Raw genomic sequence first — 23,687 nt, forward strand, 5'->3', positions numbered from 1 at the left:
AGGAGCTATTTATATTCGTTTTTCGAGTTAATCAGAATGAATATGGCAGGCAAATGTTTTCGCTTTTCTGGCGGAGTAATATCTTAAAACATACAGAAATAAATTATTTTTTCAGTAATAGATGTTTCATAACTTATATTTTAAAGATATAAAAATATGTAATATACAGTGTCTCACAAAAATGTTCCCACACTTTAAAAATTTTCAGGAAAAGTACTGTAGCCCGAAATCTAATTCGAATATAAAGCCCAATGTTTTTTCATATTGTTACGAAAGTCCAACTGCGGTAAGATAGCTTTCCCACAAGGCAGGTTTAAAGTTGCCGTATTTGGCGTGAAATCGCCAATTTGAGGACATTTGGCGACACAATTGTCGATATGACATAAACGGATGGGGAATCTTCTGGAAAGAATTCTTGCCGGTTTGGCCCGGAATGTTATCGAAAGCAAGCAAAAAGCTATATAAACCCTGCTGGTACGCGGAACTGTAGTATTCAGGAATTACGTCCGAAATTAAATTCTTCATTTCGACATGAAACTTGAATCAATTCAAGATTTCATCAATAGAATTAATGAAAATTTCTTCGCAAGAGCTTTGATAAACAACCACCGAACTTGGCCGAAGTACTTTCCTACAAAAGCCTGAGCGAAGACAAGCTTCTACGCCCATTCGCCGCCCATCTACTACAAACAAATCAGGCCAGCTAATGAGTGTGTAAATAGCCTCCTATGGTCGTCGGATTTAACTAACTCTTTTTTTTTCGTTAATTAATGCACCGTAACTGACTACCAGTGCAGTAGTCGGCAAGCCACACCCCTCCATTCTCTGCTTTAGGCCACGTGACTAGATTCTCTGCTTTAGGCCACGTGACTAGCTAAAGAGTGCCTGACCACAGCCCCTTCTCCAGCTCCATCCAGTCTTGGAATTTTCTTGCAGGCAGCAATGGGCTTCAGAGTTTTTCCCACCTCAGCTTGAACCTCATCTGGATAATACTGTTTACGGACTTTCTCAGAAGTCAGGCTTAATTCAGGATTCACTCAGGAATCAGGAAAGAGCAGGGACAGGAATTCCCCGCTGTATACCAGAAGAATAGTATCAAAGTATCAATGGAGTAGTAATAGTTTCTCGTAGACTATCGAGTCTATCAGTGTCTCGTAGTCTATGGAGTTGATCTTCAGTCTAGTGTCGAGCTGGTTGTCGAGTGTATCGCGAGTTAGTGCAACGCGAGAGTGCATTGTCGAGTGCATCGCTAGTTGCACCCGACTAGTAGCGTTAACAGTCTCGAGAGGGAGCTGTACTATAGTATTTTCCCGTGAACCTGTCTTCACCGTTATAACCTGACAGCCTGAAGGCTGTGTTGCTGATTGTTTCAGCGTGTTTGTCGTGGTTTTTCTACGAATGTACACGTATTGTTGGAGCTGTCCTAATTAATACTGGTTAACAAACTGTGCTTTCATTTTTCATCAAATGTCATTAATCTCTCCAATTCCACGAACCCGTACAGAAAAGCAACAATATCATCTCCAATATCATATCATTTTGAATAAAACCGAAATTTTTAATTTTTAAAACAGATTAATTTTCTTTCTCTAAAATCGATAATGTGAGGAGACGTAGATAAAACACGCCACAAAAGTGATCGTACACCTAAATATTTTCACAAATAAAATCAGGGTGTGCCATTTTTTTATTTTTGCATTTGGTGACGTTTAAAAAATTGTTGACTTTATTTCTTGTTTGCTTCTTCGTTATATTTTATTTAATATTTAAAGCTGGCTCTTAGTCGTCAGGAAATAACGATCAGCCTTCAAAAATTGATCATTTTTTGTCATAAGGATAGCAATTCGATTCAGGATAGCTCTAAATTAGTAAATTTATCCCATTCCACGGTGCAGTAGGGGATAAAATGCCTTTTTAAAGAAGAAAATCAGATCCAAAATATAGTAAGAAGAGGTTGTTTGGGAAAGAGGACTCAACATAATCGGAGATTTAAAGTTAGAAAAATCTATGACAAATCCATGTTGAAGTGTTTTAAAGATTTCTACAGAACTTACTAAAAACTTTTCTATTTCAATTTCACTTAAAACTGTTCGACGAATATTCAGATCAGAACATGGGCGCTCTGCTTGAAGAAAGGAATTTGGAATAAAAAGCTTAGGCTTTTCTTCTAAAACTTGGAGGCAAATAAGCCCGAATCGTATTGGAACCATGTCTTATTTGCAGATTAAAGCAAAGTTCGATGGGCATATCTATGGAGAATAAAAAAATGAGGAGCTTAATCCCAAGACCTTGGTTGGTAACAATAAAGCATGGCGGTGGAGGTGCTCTTGTGTGAAAGTGCATGTCAGCATCAGGATTGAATAATTTAGTATTTATTGACGGCATAACAAACCATGATCTATATTTAAATATTTTAAAAGATAATTTTAAATTATCGGCCAAAAATTTGGATACTGGAGACAACTTTATTTTTTTATCAGGATAATGATTATACGGTCCTCAACATTCGCCTTTGAGGTGTCTATGATTGTCTAAAAGTTCTGAAAACACCACCTTAGTCACCAGATTTTAACCCAAAAGAACACATCTGGAGAGAATTAAAGAATAAAGTACGAAGACACAACATTAAAACAAAAACCGAACTAAAAACAATAATTATGGAAGAATGGAAAGCCACTGATGCAGATATTACAAAAACACTGATGAACTCTACGCACAGACATTTGAAAGCTGTCGTAAATACTGCAGTATATACTAATAAATACTAACTGACAGAAATGCTACAATATTTACTAATATGTGCAGATTTGTTTAAAGTGTACGAAGATTTTTGTGAGGTAACTTTTCTGTTACGTTTTTATTATTGATTTTCCAAAAAAGAAGTTTTAATAGTTTTAAGTTTCAAAAAAATAATTTATTTAGTTTTGCTAAAAGAAATTTCTATTAAAAATTTTTCCTTCTAAAATATTAATTTTTATTAATGAACAAAGCAGTATTTCACTTAAACTCGTAAGTGTACGAACACTTTTGTGAATCACTGTAAATTTTAACAAAAACAACTAGTAGTGTGAAAACTTTGGGTTGTTGCCTAAAAAAGGTCAAAAAATGTAACATGGTATAAACCTTAAACGTTTTTCACTTCTCTACGCAAATAAAAATAATAGCTGCTGCTGTCAATCAAGTAAATATTAACTGTTGAATAAAAAAGAAGAAACTCAATTCAAAACAAATTTCAGTTTTAAAATTGCATCTGCCCTTTTTTGATAGGATAAAATAATACAGAAAATTATCAAGATACTAAAATTTATGTCATCTATGAATAGACGACAACTCGGAAATAGGAAATATCTGCAATAGCTAGTCTGCCTAATCAAACCTTATGCTAAAATTTATTTGGCAGTGTTTGTAGCTGCAACAGTTTCATGTGAATAACAATCGATAACCTTTCGTTGCCTTGGTACAAATCCCTAATCACATTCGCTAGCTCGAAAATGCAAAACTGAAATTCAATAAATCTTCAAAGAGCTTCATTTTCCTAATCGACATGTTTACGGCTGAGTCGCTGAAACAAGCGAGATCATTGCCTTGAGGTACTTTCTCACTCAATCCAGAATCAAGGTTACCATTCAGCGCATGTTTACTGAAGACAAAGCTCTGCTAAACAATTTTTTCCCTATTTTAGATATCATGTGTGTACTAAGGAATAAACTTCTCTATTTTTCTTCTCAGACTTGAATAAATGAATTAGTCGAAAGCAAACAAAGTAATACAGTTTCAAATAATTTGGTTAATTAATTTTTTACAGTATCGTATATTTATTTTATAACGTTCCAGATTTGATTATTTGTGTCTATATTATTCTAGGTTTGCTTATTTGGTGTTGTACTGTAATAAGATTTGTCTCCTATTTAGTATTTATGCATAAGATTATTGAATTATGGGCTCTTACCAGTTAAAAATAACAATCCCTCATGCCGGCTCTTGAGAACTATACAAAATAGTTTATAATCGTTCCTTCAGTTATGCTTTTATTTAATTTAATTAAATGAATACGGTTTATATTCTCGTTGAGCTCTTATATATATATGTAAGATAAAAAATATGAAAGTAAACTTCTAAATTTAATTCACTGTAATCTCTAATATTTTTATTTCATTTGGTAATTTCATCTATTTATGCTAAAGCTAGCACTTTAGTCTAAGCTGCGTCATTCAAATTAATCATGCGATCTTACGTAACCCTTAATGCAGATGCCTCTTGACCAATCACCAAATTGCAAAGCAAAACTTTTCTCTTTGTGTGCTTCCATCTTGCATAACTACGCACTTCAGCTTTGCTCTCTACTGTGCTAAGATCTAATTTCGCTGGCTTGCTTTCTATCTCAACAATATCAAAAATGTAAATTTCCTGTGGAAAGGCACGACTAGAGTACCAAGTGATTGTGGCCACAAATATCAATTGGAAATAAAAATGGAATTAAAACTTCCTTGATTGCCAGGTTCTTTGGATATTGCCAAGTTAACATTATTGGCACACTGCACAATCAAAATTCTTCTTCAATATAGATCTAAGCACGCATCGACACTGTTCCGGCTTTTCCTTGTGCTTTTATTATTGTTATATATATATACGAGTATATAATTACAGAGTTACGGATTTTTCTTGTTAGTAACAGCCCCTTAAAAAGGCTCGAAAATTTTATAAACAATATTTTAAAATTATTTTCCTAAATGGTGCTATGATTAATTCGTTGTTTATATACGTCTAAAAACTTCAATACAAAATACGTATTTATCTTCATCATTTAATACATTTATTTAGACCTTTTCATAATATGTTCGCTTGAGTAAAATTTTGAAAATATTTGAGCAACTTCTAGAGTTTAGGTAGTTCATTAGAATATAGTAAAGCAGAGACTGGCATAGGGACAGCATAAGGACCCTACTGCCATACGAGTAAGTACGGGTAATTTAATAATATACTTTAAAAAGTAAAAATTAATAATTTTGACTTATAAGCAAGAGTGCTTTCTTTTTACTTCCTTTTACGAAGTAAAGGAAGTATTGTAATCGCGAAAACTTTCAGGTATCATATTTCAACGAAAATATCCATTTTGACCACTCTTGAAACCACTTGAAACATGTTTTTGAGTGACATCTGTACGCATGGATAGAATAAAGGACTGTTTTTACCAAAACGAATTCTGAATTGGATTTAAAATGTGGATTCAGAAGAGGTGTTTTCTTGATGTCTGTACGTACGTGCGTACGTATGTATGTATAGCGTATAACTCAAGAAGGAATAGCAGTAGAACGTTGAAATTTTGTATATAGGATGGCTATAAAATGTAGTTGTGCAGCTCGCTATTTCGTTGAAATCGGCTGCACTAATCGTATTACAAATATATATATATACAAATATTCCCACTCTGTTTCCTAGCTCGATGAGCTTAGATTTTTATTCTTATATGTTAGAAAATTGTGCAGTTTTTGCTTTAAAAGTGATTGAATTATGTGATTTTTAGGTTACGGTTAAGGTTTTTTTTCCCGGTAGCTAATTTGCATGCATTAGTTGTAGAATTATCAACAATTTAAAAATTTAATTGGCGTGTTAAGCCTAACGAACCAACATTTGTTTACATTTGAATCTCAGTAGAATAGTGGATTAAGTGAGTTTTTGCACCTTTAGTGACTTTTTGCCGAGTGGAACCAGAAGTAATCTTTCAGATTGGTGCACCAAAAAATCTGCCTCCTTGTCCGATGGCGGAATTACCTTTTTTTTGCTTAGAAACTCTAACTTTAATTGTAAAACTGTTTTTGTGACAGTTTTAATTGTATTTCGTGTTTTATATTTTTCAATTTTTAATAAACATATTTTGACTTTTTATGCATTTTAGCCTTCCTGCGAAGTGAGAGCTGAATTAATTGCATGAGAAATATATCGCTAACGAAGTTCGAGGAAATTAATTTAAATCAATGCAACAAAAATATGTATAATTTAATAAGCCGTACAAGGAAGTCCTGTAGTGTCCACATCAGATTTTTTATCTCTTCAGGACTTTAGATTTATGGAAATTTTATGCTTACTTATTGTGTATTTTGCATAATCTTATTGTGTATTCTATTTATTGGGTTTAACTGTTTTATTACTTTCTGGCGTTGGTAATTCTGAGTCAGCCCAGATGTCTGAATTATGAACACAGACCAAGGCAAATATGTTATATAACAGGAGTTCTGTTAGCATTTTTTATGTTTTTGTTGCTGTTGCTGTTTAATTTATAAAACAAGTTAAAAATAATTAAATTTAAAGTAATTTATAGATCGATTGTTCGAGTTTTGGAAAGGAGGGAAGAAGAATGATTTTCTAGCAATGCTGAAAGAGGTGCATTGGGCTAAAAGAGATCTACTACTGTACAGGCTGTTGCATCTATTAAGTATTAGCTATAAATTTTGATCACTATGTTGGCAACATCTAATGATTTCTGCTAACTTTGGCGGCATTTTGGAAATTTTTAGAAAACACATTTTCTGGATCACAGGGCGGGATTTTCTAGAAACTCATGGTGGTATCGTTTTCCTTTAGCTCTAAAAGTATTAGGCTGAATAAAGCTGTGAAGTAGTCATGCTGAGGTAGATATATTATTGAGTTTATTTAGTGCCATGAATTTCAGCCTTCACCTTTCGACTGATTCGCGTATTTATAAATTTGAAACCATAGATTTTTGTCAGCACTTATTCTGTGTCTTTGTACTCGAACTAGTGATTTCCGTTCATGCCATGAGAAGAATTTACAAGATTATCGTTTATTTCTTATTGATTTATTGTTAGCTACAGTTTGGAACTATACAGCTACAGTTTGGAACTTTTGTTAAGATTGCTATAGTTTGGAACTGCAATAACAGTTTTTTTCTTTCATCTGGCTTAGCTATTTGGAAGATGTTCATGAACCTAGTCGATTAACTAACAGTAACACGTAACAGCAGGTGTCATTAGTGAGCGTCCATTACAAGCAAGATGGAGGCACCGTTAAGAGCAATAATGGACATAGTCGTTACACGAAAGAACTGTAGAAAGCGAATACCACAGAAATAAAGATGGAAGCGGAAAAGTAAAAATGAATGTCAAACTCATAAAATAATCCATGAATTAAAAATAGGAAAATAATTTATCTATAGTTTAATGGGAATAAGAGATTAATTAATTTTCTTTTCAAATTTTCTCCACAGTTTTATGCCACGAATAATAAAAGTGTGGGTTGCTTTTGATAAATTTATAAAGTTAATGCTTATACTTTTAATAATGCGATTCGATTGTTATATTTCGTTATTTAGACACCGCATGCTTGTATTATTCTTGATATAAAATTCTAGTAAGCTTAATTTTTTTGTATAAATTTTTTAATAATTTACATAATAATTTGCATAGTTTACATAATTTCCTTAATAATTTGCATAATTTGTTTAATTCTTGTTAGCAAGGGAGAAGCTATTACATTAATAAATTGAATTAGTGTTAGTTGAATAAATACAGAGAGCAAGAACAACAATATGACGTATAAGACATATTTTCGAAACTTCAACGAAAAACGTGAAGCCAAAGAAGCAATTTGCCCTTTCGCCGAACCATTCGCAGAATATATTTTAAAAATCGCAGAAAAACGCCCAATTAATATATTTTTACCGTTATTGTTTTAACAGAAGGCAAAAAGTTTGTTTCATGATCTAAGAAAACTGAATTTTTACAGCTAATAAATTTTTAGATGCTGAAATTTAAAAACCAGAGAACTCAAATAGAAAGGAAAATTCAAAGATTTTCGCAAATTTATCCAATTGATCAAAAATTATATTAAAAATTTCATAGGAATTTTATTTAAAAGTTTTTTATGCTTTATTCAATGGTGTAAATAGTAAAATTTTGAAAGGTTTAATTTGTTCGTTAAGTGTAGTTACGTGCAAACAATTGTTTCAACGTTTAATTTTAAAAGCACTTAAGTCAAATTTTGATACATTTGCTTTAGCATCATATTGTGTGTGCACAAATTCTGAATTTAATAGCTTATCAGAAAATAATTTAAAAATCGATTACAAACTTTTGACAATAGCAACAAACACTGTCAATGAACAAAATAAGACATTAACAGAAAAATAAATAAAAATCTAAATGCTTTCAGATTTTATATTACATCTAAAGAAGCGTCTTTTCTAACGTTTTGTGTGTTACCTTTATTTATTAAATATCATGTTCTTTGCACTTAAACCATGAAATTCAATTCAGAAGCAATATCGCAAAATAATTTTAAAATGAGCATATCTTTAGATTTCCGATACAGTGTTACTATTGTTCGCTTTGAAATCATTGAGTTTCTTAATTAAAAATTCGTTTAAAATTTTACAAAATGGGAAGTAGATAATAAACAAGTTCTGGCTTCCAGATGCCCCTATTCTAGTGGAGGACAACTTATTGAAAATTTGATATCTCTAGGTACTGTTGTTCTTTCGCAGCGCGAGAAACATACATACATTCATGCAGATTATTCATTATTTAATTTCTTTAAATATAATGGAAGGCTCTAATATTTGGTGGCAACAATTTGAAAGGTGAACCGACATTTATAGTGAACCAAAGCAAAATGCCAAAACGAAATTAATAGCCTTCTGGGCTAACGACATTTAAGCTAATAATTACGACTGTTGGTCTTCCTTACATGAAGCTTAACACAGCAGCTGTCGAAGAAAAAAATTCCAGCGGTGCCGTAAACATCCAAGTAAAATTTATAGCGAAACAATTTAAGAAAAATATCGACATTGCCAGTGAAAATACTAAGAATGTAAAAATATTCTGCTGATCAAGAAAATAATTCTGTTAATGAAAACGTTGTCATTAGAGGGAAGTCTTAAAACTTACTTAACTGAACCTGGAATCCTTGTGAAACCATCTGGCAACCTTAAACCCCAATTTGGTATAATAATTACAAATTCGGAAGAACTTTTAAAGACTTTTTTATTGAAACTTTATATCTCCGCAGCTCGTGCTTACAATAACTATGTGCGGGATATAAGCTAACATAAAATGTAAACACATAGGCTAAACAATCTTAAGTCTACCTTTTACAAATACATTTAGTCAGGAACCTTATCTGTCTACAGTATCGAGATATTTTCCTTTTAGATTTAAGGATACTTTTGTTGATTTGAGTCTCTATTATCAACACTATTCACTTTTCTATTTTGGAGATGTAATTAAAACCTCTAATGGATACATACATTGAAATGGACGAAGTAATTTCAAATGAGACAATTGTATTTTTAAAAGTCTGAAATGTCCCTCCTGTGGAGGAATAAGTTCTGCTCCTTTTACGTTTGGCTGTCCCAATTAGCTGTACATCTCCAAAAGTGCTATTTTAGGAGCATCTTTACTTTTTGTTCATTGAACAAAAAAACCTAGGTTTTCAATCGGTTTTTTCAACTCTCTTTGAAGAGATTTTGATTATATTTGATCCTTCGATCAAAGCTCTGATGGTAGGCAGCATCAATATTCGGTGTATTCCGTTTCTTAAATCTTGCATGAAAAACGAAGGGGATATATGAACTAGTCGTTCGTTTTCAGATGGATAGATGAGAGGTGGAGAATTCCTTAAGGCTTTATAGTCACAAAGGACTTGTGACTATAAAGCCTTAAGGAATTCTCGTACATAATTTCTTCATAGAGCAATTCTGCTTGGTCTAAGTCCCCTTTTAAGAGGTTCTTCATTAACTGACTCACCAGCTTTTCCATGAGGCTGCAGCTGGCGGATTAAACTTCTATTCAATTGCATTCCTAATGCTACGTCTTATAATTTTACTCCAGTCCAAGAAACGAAATAGATTAACAATGCCAGTGAAATTGGTATTTTCACAACAAATAGTGGACCATCTTCCTCATCTAGCAAAAATATATGAAAAGCCATAAAAGTGCCTCAGTATCTACTATTCTATTTTAAAGGATATCAGAAAACATTGGTACTGCTATTCACCTGCGCCGTTTACCGAACAGTATATTTAGAACTTGTCACTAGTTTACTTGTTCTAGATGTACTGCCCAGTAATTGCTGTAATTGCTGTAATTGACGACTTCATATTCGGGTTCATTTCCCAACTGCATTCAGTTTTCTCCCTTCCCGTATATTCCCATTATCTGAGACCAAAACCGCATTTTGATGTTAGCAGACTAGACTTGGAAATAAAATCTTTTACATCAGTGTATCCGTCAGCACTAGCTACAACACTGTCAATAAAGACATTTTTTGCAGGGTTTTTCTTAAACTTAAGGTCAAAATATTGACTAGTTTCAATATTGTGGTATGGCATCGTTCATTATAATCGGATGACGCGACAAGCTATGAGAATAAATCTTTTACTTTTTCGATGATAGAAGTCAGACGATTCCGCCATTAAGACGATGACTGAAAGATGTTTACATGTAAAAAACAGTCGATTCTATTCATCTGTATATATCATCTATGTAAATTCATCTATTTCCTTCTACGTATGTAATTACTTTGTAGTTTGTAGCTATTTATGTTTCATTAAATATTCAAGTTATTTGTAAATCGGACTAGTTTATTAGCCCCTAGACAGTCACATCGGAAGTAAGTTTACAGACATCATATTCCTAGACAGTAAGTACCGATTCTACAGATTTGGGTGCTCAGGCCGGGATGAGCCTAGGAAGAAGCATTATGAATATTACAAAATAAGAGATGTAAGTTTTGTTTCGATTATTTCTACATTGTTACTTCTAAGAATAGTGTTCTAGGATACTGTGAATTAAGATGACTACCTTAAATTCTATTCCTAGAATTTCAAATTCTTTAAAGACTGGGCCTACTAAGTCAATTAAACTTTTACATCAAACTGTGTTTGGAACTTTGGGTGATCGAAAAAATAGAGCTAGATTGCGTAACTTTTGTGGTTTTCCATCTGATTTTAATATTGAAGAAACAAAACAAAAATTACTTAAAACTCTTACTGCAAATGATTTTATTTCTGTGTGTAATTTGTTACATCTTAATTATGATTCAAATCTTGATAAAAACTGTGATTTAATATTGAACAGTCTTTGTGATTTTAAGCTTTTAAAATCTGAAAGTGATGACGATGAGGAGTTATCTGAAAACGAAAGTGTTTATGATTCTGATAGAAATGATGATATTAAGTCTGTTCTGTCAGAATCACCTCCCATAAATAACTCAGTGAATGAAAACATTATAATGCCTAGCAATATTTCCTTACATTTTCGTGATATTTTAGAAACTGTTTCTGAATTTAATGGCACTGATACATATCCAGTTGAATCCTTCATTGGTGATTTAGAAGAATCTTTTAAATTATTTAGGTTATCGGAATTACAGAAAATTGTGTTTGCTAAAAAATTGCTTACTGGTTCGGCTAAAGTATTTATTAGGTCTTTGAAAGGTATAATATCATGGAAAAAATTAAAAGAAAATCTTTTATCTGAATTTGGTTCTAAAATAAACAGTGGACAACTTCATAATTTGTTACAGAAACGACACTTAAAACCTGGCGAATCACTTTCCGAATATTTAATTGCCATGCGTGAAATAGCCAGTCGCGGTTCTGTTGATGATTCATCAATTCTTGATTATGTAATCAATGGGATACCAGATCATAGTAGTAACAAAATTGTTTTGTACGGTTGTAAAACTATTTCTGAATTCAAAGAGAAATTAAAAATTTATGAGAAAATTCGCGTTCCACATACGAAGAATAAGGGTTATTCAAGTACTAAATGTAACTAGTAAGATTAAAGACCGCTGTACCTAGTAAGATTAAAGAGCCAAGGTGTTATAATTGCGGAAGTTTAGGGCATAAGTCTAATTTTTGTAACAATAAGAGTAAAGGATTTAAGTGTTTTAAATTGAATTTGTTTGGACACAAGGCCATAGATTGTTCGAAAACATCATCTAAAAATATCCAAGATGCCAAAGCTGTTACTCCGATAACTCAGACTTGTCAGAAAGAAATGCATAAAACTGTTAATTTGGGTAATTTGCAAATTGATGCTTTAACAGATACTGGTAGTCAAGTAACGCTAATCCAAGAAGATATACATAAGAAGATAGGTTCTCCTGAACTTAAGTCGGCAGAACTACAGTTAACGGAATTTGGCAACAAACCTATAGAGAGATTTGAAGGTGAATTCCAAATTGATGGTTCTTCATTTAGATCAAATATTTGTTTTATCGCAGAAAACAAGAAATCTGAGAATGATTCTGAAGAGCAAAAAAATGCTTATTGCAATGGAAATGGTTCTGAAGAAGGATTTGAAAAATTTGTTAATTATGGTTTTTTACTTCCAAAACCAGAAACTGATCCTGTTAGTATAGTTCCTGTTACAGTACAGAATGTGATCAAACTGGACACTTCATCTACAATCAAAGCAGGTGGCATTGATTCTTTGATTGTGAATTCTGACGACGTCCTGAGTGATTCAGATTCTGATGTAAATGAAAATGATATTATTGAAGATGAATTAGTGCAAAAAGGAAACTCAAGCACAATGCAATTAGCTCTGAAGCCAACGAGAAGAAACGCCACTGCAGAAGGAGATTCTGAAGAGAGAAATTTCCGCGAAGAAGAGTCATTTGCTAAAGACGATGAATCAAATGCGAATTCTACTAGAACAATTTCAGTAAAATACTTTGCAATAGAGAAGCAAAAGAAGCCACTGGAGACGAAGAAACTACAGAGACCAACGAAGAGGAGAAGATTGAAAAGGAGAAGTCGATCAGAAAACCTGACGACAACGACGTTGATACAGAAAGCAAAGACAGAACAAAAGAAACTAAAGAAGGTGAGAAAAAAGAAGCGAAAAAGCAGATTCAGAAGATATAGGAAGAAATTCGAAAGGCTTTGACAATGAAATACCGATTTTGATGATTCCTGATTTAGACGTTTCTCCCGACTAGACAAATTTCTCCCGATTTGACTATGGCCTATTGTTTTAAAGACGTGAACTAATTTAAGAAGACTGAAGATGATGTCTAAGGATGAAATGTATGAAGGAAGACGGCTGAAAGAAGATGATTTTGAGAAGACGCATTCGAATGACGGATCTTGAAGATATCTAAGACGCATTCAGAAGACGTATCCAGACGGTATCTAAGAAGACGCATTCAGAAGATGTATCCAGACGGTATCTAAGAAGACGCATTCAGAAGACGTATCCATATGATGTTTAAGAAGACGTAAATACGAAGATGAATTGTTCCAGACAACATCAAAGAAGACGTGTTTGTGAAATGTATGTATTCAGATAGACTGTTAAAGATGAACGAACACTGAAAGAGCATTGAAGAAGAGATAAAGTCGTTATTTTTGAGGATGTTAAGATGATGAGAAAAGATGGCTGAAATAAACTATTTAGGACGACCTTTTTCCTCAATAGTAACTAAAAAATCTTTTTTTTTTTTTTTTTTTTTTTTTTTTTAATTTTATTTTTCAGATCCCTAGATGTAGACAGTGGTGCTACGAGAATGCGAGGCCGCATTCCATGAGGATGGACGAGCATTTGTGGTATGGCATCGTTCATTTTAATCGGATGACGCGACAAGCTATGAGAATAAATTTTTTACTTTTCCGATGATAGAAGTCAGACGATTCCGCCATTAAGACGATGACTGAAAGATGTTTACGTGTAAAAAACAGTCGATTCTATTCATCTGTATATATCATCTATGTAAATTCATCTATTTCCTTCTACGTATGTAATTACTTTCTAGTTTGTAGCAACTATTCATGTTTCATTAAATATTCAAGTTATTTGTAAATCGGACTAGTTTATTAGCCCCTAGACATTCACATCGGAAGTAAGTTTACAGACATCATATTCCTAGACAGTAAGTACCGATTCTACAATATGATAGTCTATAACAGAACCAAGAAAGAATGGGCTGCTTTTAACTTCAAAAACAACTCTAATATGTCGAAACAATTTTAAGTTTCTTCTCTTCAACGCAAGAAATTTCTGTCCTCTTCGCTCCTGTATTCTTTTATTTGAAAAGTAATACGGACATCAAAAGAGATTCGACAAAAATTGAGTTTCGAGATTAACACTTTCGGCTAACAAGAAAAGACAAAAAAAAATCTAAATCACCTTACTCTGAAATTGAACATCGACATCATAAAATGAGAAAAAGACTGGAAATATTTTCAGTTGCACTTAACACTACATCAGAAATGCTAAACATATGCTGTTTTTAAAAATTTTGTAATTTTATGCGGCGATAGTGTGAAGAAAGGGATTTATAGTAATAACATTGAAAACACAAAAGAAAAAGCTGTTTAGCTCATCTTGTATGCAAATTGAACATTGATATAATGAACTGAAAAAGTCTGCAAGAATAGAAAATGTGTGGAAGCACTTAACACAGTGTCGGGAATCTTAAAAATATGCAGCTTTTAAAAATTGTATGATTTTATTGTTGAATGTTCAATAATAAAATTTAAAAGGTAAAAAAAAAAAGTTCCGTTACCAGGATTGAGTCCAAGAACAGAGTGGTAAGCTACGAGCTCAACGAAAACATAAAAAACTGTAATAAGCGGAGTCACTAAAAGCTTTGAATCACTTTTAAAAATATTATATATATATATATATATATATATATATATATATAACAAATATTCTCTATTCGTATAAAGGTAATTTAAAGTGAATTTAAATTTAAAATTTAATTATGGAATTTTAATTGCAAATATAAAAGATTAATTATTGCTGCGAACTAATTTACAATACCATTTAAATTCTAAGAGCATATGTAAATTAAATGCATGTATCTAAAACCATGCAAAAATATATAATATTCCAAAAAATTAATCTCTCCAATTTTTTTAAGAAATTTTAAGACCAAATTAATCTGCATAAGTGAATAATTGTTGAGCAGGCAGGAGACAGATTTTATCAAGGGGAAGTTGCCCCTAAACCTAACTCCTCAATTACTCAATTCGTGTTTCGTCATCCATATAGGCAAGGGTATAGTAATATTCAAAACCAAAAGTAAAACCAAATGTTGTGAAAAAGAAATTTAAACTGGTAAGAGTTTTGAGAAATTTAGCAAATTACATTAATATTAATTAAATGTAATTTGCCAATATAATTAAGAATAGAAAAATCAATTTTTTTAGAAAACCAAAGTAATTTAGAAACTCTTGACTACTGGAAACTTCCCTTACACGAATTATGCATGTAAACCAGAAAAAATATATATATATACAATCTATCAAAATACAAAAATATAAAAATAAGAATACTAGTAAGTAGCAAATTTTAATTTAACTTATCTATTAGCTACACATTTGTATTCCTCAGAATGGATTTGCTAAAGTAAGTGAGGTTGAGTAAGCTAAATTAAACGTTGCTATTCACTAGCCTTTTTAGTATTATTTTTATTTTTATATTTTTGTATAATAAAAAGACATGTAGAGACATTAGGTTAATTGAAAAAGCCGGAGAGATGAAAAATGAGCAATCGCCTTCGCCGGGAATCGAACCACGGACCTCTGGAATACCGGCCCAGTGTGCTGAACCACTACACCACGAAGGCACGCTAGGAAGGCGGGAGAAATACTTTATATACTCCCCCTTTTAAAGGGCGGCTGGGGTTTTTAGGGGACCCAATCGCCTAATCCTGGGTGAGAAAAATCATTCAACACCCTTTCAGTTCGGGCGCCACTGTAGAGACATTAGGTTAATTGGAAAAGCCGAAGAGATGAAAAATGAGCAATCGCCTTCCCCGGGTATCGAACCACGGATTTCTGGAATACCGGCCCAGTGTGCTAAACTTCTACACCCCGAAGGCACGCTAGGAAGGCGGGAGAAATATCTTATAGACAAAAAAAAAAAAAAAAAAAACTTTTATAAGCAGTCTTACTAAGAAAACTGAATATTGATATGATAAACTGAGAAAAGATCGGAAAAAAATAGAAAAATGCATGCTAACACTTAATAATGCATCGGAAACTCTAAATATATGCTGCTTTTAAAATTTTTGTAATTTTGCTGGCTTTTTGTATATATGACGTAAGTCTCAAAAAACCTTGAAGCTGAAAACAGTGGGTTATCAGGAGTAAGTGCAAGAGCAGACTAATAGACCGTGAGCTCAACGAGAACATAAAAAAAATCTTAACAAATACTTTTAAGCCACAGTTAAAGTCTGAAACCTTTCACTTTTTTTAAAATTTATATTTTCCTTGTTTCCGATTTTAACTGTTAAGAACTATGATTTCGTAGAGATCTCTTAAGCTAAGTCAGCCAGATGAAAAGAAAGACTCGAAATTTCTTAAGAAAATCAAATTCTTTTACAAATTGCGAAAAGAGATAGTACAAGCAGGCTAAGGAGAAAACAGATATAGCAAAATATTCTGAAACTTGCAAGGAATATAACAAACTGCACAAACCAAAATCTAAATCAATAATCACTGAGCAGAAAGCTCAGCAGTATAAAACAAGCTAAAACATTCAGTTCAACTACGCTTAGAAATGGCTTACGGAAAATCACCCCAGAAATGGAGCAATGGCTCCAAAAAAACTATGTAGAGCTTGAGAAGTGTGTAGCGATTAACTACAAAGCAACCCAAACCAGTTTCAAATGTTATTCAGGAAATAAGCAAAATAAACAATTATAATGAAAAATGGATTACACCCAAAAAATACCACAAACGCACACTTAGTGAAAGCAGCAACGCTTCAATGACGTCAACCAAAAATAAATACGCTTCACTAAAAATAGATGATAAAATGGACACTACAAATGTTAGTTCGCTAAACTCGCAAGAAGACAGTACTAATAATTAAGGTGATTTCATTACGCCCAACAAAAAGGCTAACAGAATTCCGCCAATTATCATTTCAGATGTCACGGACTGGAAAGCCTTCAGAGATAATATTAAGCAATTTACCATATCCATGGAATGTGTACAGAAAGGTGGTGATATCCACATTAAAGTTAAATCGGACACTGAGTATCGTGAAGTCACGAGATACCTAGACGAAAACGAAATTCCTTACCATACCTTCCCTCTCCCTCAGGATAAACCGATAAGAGTTGTAATCAAAAAATTATCTGTTCACACCAAACCCGAGGACATTATGGAAGAACTAATAGATAATAACATCCCGGTTAAAACAGTAAGACAAGTTACCAAGAAAATAGACAATGAAATTGTCAAACGACCCACTTTCATGGTTGAAGTCAAACGCAGCATAGAAGGCAAGAAAATATACAACATAACGCATATTCTAGATTTGGCTGTTAAAATTACTCCCTTCAGACCCACTCCAGGACACAAACAGTGTCACCACTGTCAGAGGTATGGCCACAGTCGTGCTCACTGTAAGCACAAGCCCAGGTGTTTAAAATGCGGGCAAAACCATATTACTACTACATGCACAAAAGACAGAAACTTACCCGGCATATGTTGCCTCTGCGGAGGCCCCCACATTAGTTCGTACCGTGGTTGCGAAATACATCCGGATAACTTGAAAAGAAAAATTGCAGAAAAAGAATTCCAAAAAGAAGCGAGAAAAACTTCAAAAAATAGTCCCCCTGATATCAACTTAGAAAATTTCCCACCTCTGCCAAGAAGAAACATAACCCAAAATAGCAGTGAAAATGTTAATGAGCAGAATGCTTCACCCACCAATCAGGACGCAGCTATCGAAAGTGAGAACTTAGGCTCCGTTTCCGATTTCATAATTTGGCTGAAGAAATTATTCCTGCAAGGAAAAAATCTCTTCGAGCGGTTCTTAAAATCTAAATCAATATTGGAAAAAATCCAAGTCGGCTGGGAAGCCTTTGAACTTTTATCAAGCATTAATTATGAATTTTAACCACATTAACAGTAATTCAAGAACTCACCTCACTGCCCCCAGCAGTTTAAACCTCGCATTTTTTAACGCCAACGGTATTCGCCACAAGAACGTTGAAGTTGCAAACTTCCTTAATCACCATAATATTGATGTGTTTCTAGTGAATGAAACTTGGCTCAGACCTAATGATAAGTTCAAGATCAATGGTTACAACGCATTCAGGATGGACAGAGAACATAACAGGAGCGGCGGTACTATGATATTAATTAAAAGGCTTCTGCACGCCAACGAGTTTAATATTCTCAATAACAGCAGCAATGAAACCAGTGCGATCGTTGTGCATTCGCGCACAAATGAGCCGATTGTCATCATCTCGGCTTATAATCTCCCCAGAAACATTCTCACCAACAATGACTTGCAAATTTTTAACAATATCACTCACCCTGTTATTATAGCAGGGGACCTGAATTCTAAACATCATAGCTGGAATTCTCAAAGAAATAACACAAATGGCAACAAACTTTATAGCTATGCTCTTACGAATGATCTTAGAATTTTTGGACCAACGGAACCTACCAGGTATCATCATACAGGCAGCTCGGATGTTCTCGACATTGTTATTACAAAAAATATCCAGCAAATCCCTTTCCTACAGGTGATTAATCAATTAACCTCTGACCATCTCCCTGTTAAATTTACTTACCATGGCTTTGAGAAGACCTTGCCTTTAAAGAAAATTATAAACTGGCAGAAATTCAATAATTCTCTGGAACAATTACCTGCACACCCGGCTCTTGCCGATATTGTAGACATTGAGTACAATATCACTAAGATCAATTGTAAAATTAAGAAAGCCCTTGATGATTCCACCAAATTCAAAGATTATAAGAAAGACAAGCTCCCCGACCAAATCATTGAGAAAATAAAAGACAAAAACCGCACAGCAAAAATCTGGCGAACAACAGGCGATCCCACTGTTAAAAGAAATCTGAACAGAAAAATTAGGAACATCAAGACCCTCCTCCTAGAGCACAGATCAAATTGTTGGGACAATTTCTTAGACTCCATGGATTCTTAGACTCCGAATACAGTCTGGCGTATTGGAAATTCCTTAAGGAATACTAATAACAGAAATATTGGTCCTCTCCACACCAGTAATGGAATTGCTTATTCTGAACATGATATGGCTGAAGCCCATGTGCAGCATCTAGAAAAGACTTTCACCAATCATGCCTCTAATAATGATGAGACAGATGAAGAAGTCGATAATTTCATTAACCACCTAGCTGACAGAAATTGTAATAATCACTTCAACCCAACTTCTCCAACAAAAATAAGTAATATAATTAGCAAAGTCCAGGAAAGCTCCCGGCTACGATAGCATCACCAATACGGTTCTCAAAGCTCTCCCAAGAACATACATAGTCTTCATTACAAACATAGTCAATGCTTGTATGAGGCTCAATTACTTTTCGCAATAGTGGAAGCACGCGCAGATAATTACGTTTGTCAAGCCGGGGAAAACCCAAAGGACTTAAACTCCTACCGTCCGATCAGCCTTCTCCCCAGTTTGGGAAAGGTATATGAGCGTGTGCTCCAAAAGAGATTAACTCAACATCTAGAGGATAAGAAAATTATATGTAAAGAGCAGTTTGGTTTTAAAGCCGGTCATAGTTCCGTGCACCAACTACTGAACGTTACAGAATTTATTACAGACTCCTTCGCAAAAAAGAACACAATCGCCAGCTGCTTTCTAGATCTAGAAAAAGCATTTGACAAGGTGTGGCATGAGGGTCTCCTCGCAAAAAGACTCCTTCGCAAAAAAGAACACAATCGCCAGCTGCTTTCTAGATCTAGAAAAAGCTTTTGACAAGGTGTGGCATGAGGGTCTCCTCTACAAGCTGCACCTTGTTCATATGCCCATTAGTTTTATTAAGCTCATGAAAAGCTATCTTAAAAACAGGACCTTTCAGGTAAAAATTAATGACTCTCTCTCTTCAAGAAAAAGAATTAAAAGCGGAGTGGCTCAAGGAAGCGTTCTGGGACCGCTTCTGTTTAATATCTACACGAATGATATGCCGGTTCCTTTGAATGCAAAAGTAATGAAATATGCCGTCGACAGAGCAATTTCAACCAAGTCGCTAAAACCTCAACTCGCTGTAGATAAACTTGAAAGCGCAATAAATATCATAGCACACTATTATGATTCATGGAAATTAAAAGTAAATCCGTCAAAGAGCCAAATTCTCCTTTTTAGACGTCATCAGAAGTTCACTCCTGTGAATGTAAATATAAAATTAATGATTGAGCCCTAGCAATTGTTTCAAGTACCAAGTATCTAGGAGTGGTCTTCGACTCACAGCTGTTATTCAAAGAACACACGGAGTATGCCTTGCGCAAAGCCACCGCTGCTAAAATGTCTCTTTACCCTTTAATAAGAAGAAATGCTAAATTAAATATCAGTCTCAAGAAGAAGATCTATACCAGCTTAATAAGACGCACCCTACTTTATGCAATTCCTATCTGGGCGACTGTGTACAAGACTTATAGACACAAACTACAGGTCTTTCAGAACAAAATACTCAGACAAATTGTTGACTCCCCATGGTTCGTACGTAACCTGCAGATATATAAAGAACTAAAAATAAGACCCATAGCTGATCAAATTCTCACCACGAGCCACAATTTCTATGCTAAAATAGAACTTTCTCAATACGAACATATCCGTGATCTGATAAATTATGATCCTACTATAGAAATTGCAGCAAAGCGCCCAAGAAGCATCTTCCATAAAGGTGGTGTATTTAATTATGGCAAAGCACACTAGGGCTATCTGCCTAAAGGGAGGGATGCCTTTCGTGGAGGACTTTCTAAGGGAAACTGGCTCGTATACACGTTACACATGGGGAAAACCACGAAAACACCCATGCAGCCAGCCCGTTCGCGGGATTCGAACCTCGGACCGAACTACCAGTGTTCAGCGACTTTACCGCTCGGCCGCTGGTGGGCCTCTTCCATAAAGCAAATGGTGAAATGTGTATATATTGTACATAGTACTATTATCTTTATTTTATCTTCATTGTGTCATTTTACCAGTGTCTTTGAAACTTTGTAGACTTATGGACATGATCCGTGTACCTGGATCTTCAAAGCACTGATCTTATATTTGTCATTTTCGTAATCTTCTTATTGTTATATCAGAGACTTTGTAATATTGTGGACATGATCCGTGTACCTGGATCTTCAAAGCTCTGATTATTTATTGCTAATGTAAAATGTTTTTCACCGTTTGCTACTTCGCTGAAATACCGCCGTCCCTATATGTACATAGTGTATAGTTTCAGTAACTCATGTGCCTCAGTGTTGTACAAGAACTTTAGTGTTTAATTTCTCCGACCAAGACTCCACTGAATTGTGATATCTACTATTTCAAGATGCATTGACAGTGGACAGTTCACGGGAGGGTGACCCCCACGTGACTACCACTGTCCAATCTGTGTTTTACAGCAAGGATGAATTTAAATATTTTGTTTAGCTAATCTGTTGCACTTATTTGTGCCATTTGTCTTCATTTAGGTCGCGATATTAGTTTAATTATTCCAATCTGGATAATCTTTTTCAAAACTTGATAATTATTAATATATCCAATATTTTTCATTGCACGCGTAAGCTGCTTTGCTCGGAGTCTGAACTTGGGTGGGTGACCACCCACGTGACAGCTCCTGCCAATCATCTACCTCCACTCCACCTACACTTCACAAAATTTGACAAGTTTCGCCTAGTTGACGTGGCGTAAATCGCCTTAATTAAAAACTTAAGTACCAACGCCTTAATGCAATTTACCAACAGAGACGGTTAAAATAGCGGTTGGCCTAGCCATTGACTCGATTTCGATTTCAGTTCAACTGACTGGCGGCAGCTGCTATTTAGAGGGTTGTTAAAAGGCAACAATAAACTATTCTGGAGACCTCAAAAGTCACCAGCAGTCTTTGAAAATGCCTTTTCCAGAAACTCCTCGAATGTCGTCAAGTCATGAGTAAGCGTCCAATGTCGCTAAGGTTCGATAGGAAGTTTGAACCTACATCACTGATTCTACTTGAGCTATGTTTACAATTCTAAGTTCAACTGAATCAGAATTAAAAAGAAATACAAAATACATTCAAAACAAATTTAAACAAAATTGAGCAATAGGTAAACAAACGGTTACAACGCAAAATACCCTAAATATACAAACAGGACCCAGAACATGAAATACCAAAATTCATGAAGCCAAATTTATATTCAAATAATTAAATGCATTTACAGCAGTACACCTAGAACACAAACAAGATAAATAAAATAATAAAACTGAAAGATTTCAGCTTCCATATCACGCATAAACGGACTTTTCTTTCATTTACACACGTTTCAAGAGCATTTGGGCTAGCGCCCTTTTGGGCTAAAAATATTTAAAAATAGCATATCTTTAGAAATTCCGATAGACAATATCGCAGACTATAGATAAAATATTTTATTCCGTGCAATGCATTGCCACTGCTCGCTATGGAATCGTTGACTTTCTTAATAAAAAATTCGTTAAAGTTTAAAAAATATGAAATAGATAATAAAACAAATTCGAAATTCAAACTTCGAGCTTCCAGTTACCCACTTTCCGTCGCAGGACTACATTATTCAAAATTTGATGGCTCTAGGTATAGTTGTTTTTTCAAAATGCGAGAAAAATACATGCACTCATGCAGATACTTCAATGTTTCATTTTTTTAAATATAATACAGGGCTATAATATTTGGTGGCAACAATTTGAAAAGTGATTCAGCCATTTATGGTGATTCGACGCAAAATCCCATTTCGAGATTAATAGCTCTTCTGAGCGAGCGCCCTTTGGGCTAATAATAAGGTTAATATAAAAATTTTGAATTAAAAAACTGTGATAAAAATGGAAATGGAAATCATATTGTTGCGTTCTATGGCTCCGTGGATTTGGAGTGATTGACGACAACACTTGATGAAGAATCAAAACACAATTTATTCGTCAGTATGACACAGGACAGTTCCAGAAACGCGTTATAGTCGCCAAAAAACTATGGCAAACACGCTGAAATAATCAGCAATACAGCCTTCAGCCTGTCGGGCTATAACGATGAAGATAGCTTCACGTGAAAGCACTAAAGTACAGCTCCCGACTCGGTCGATCGCTCTCGATCTAATCTCTGAACTCAAGACACTATTACTGAACTCAGCATAATCCAAATACTCAATATACTCTCGATACTCCACGTACAGGGAGGGTACATACAGCTTTTGATTTGCCTTCGAGAACATTCTCGACAAGACCGGTAAGAATCCGTTCTAGAGTATTCTCGCTCCGTCTATGGCATATTGCCAATTTTTCTCCAAATATCGTCTAATGCAAGATTTCACGCCAAATCTGGCAACCTTGTATTTCCTTGCCACTTTCTGGCAACCCTAACCCCGCTTTGCGATGAAGCTATCTTACCGCAGCTGGGAATTTCTTAACAATATAAGTGAAATAGAAATTAGTGTTGAAGTGTCTTCTTTTCATTCAAAGATATCTTTTTCAGACTTAAAAAAGACTTTTCCAAGTGGTCCTAATATAGGATCTAATTCCTTTGAAAATTCCAAAATCATATCTGTGGCTTAAAGTGAAGGCTTCTCCAAATTGCGTACAAGACATTCCAATTATCTTCTACATTGTAAAAATTCACTGCTTATCAATCTAGCAATATGAATAATATATTAATAAGCAGTAATAATATAAACTAAATAATATAAATGATGTGAAAACAATGTCTATGTAATTAG

At 34.2% G+C, this 23,687-nt stretch overlaps 1 protein-coding gene across 1 annotated transcript in view; it reads right to left on the bottom strand.

Annotated features, from left to right (window-relative positions):
* Positions 1–23,687, bottom strand: part of LOC118191327 (uncharacterized) — a gene marked incomplete at its 5' end in the record, with an annotated part of 529,277 nt that overhangs the window by 338,058 nt on the left and 167,532 nt on the right. The gene's annotated exons all lie outside the window — the stretch shown is intronic.

Source organism: Stegodyphus dumicola, chromosome 2 (assembly GCF_044657685.1).
Source record: "Stegodyphus dumicola isolate Sdum_Otavi_A_Nest chromosome 2, ASM4465768v1".
NCBI lineage: Eukaryota > Metazoa > Arthropoda > Arachnida > Araneae > Eresidae > Stegodyphus > Stegodyphus dumicola.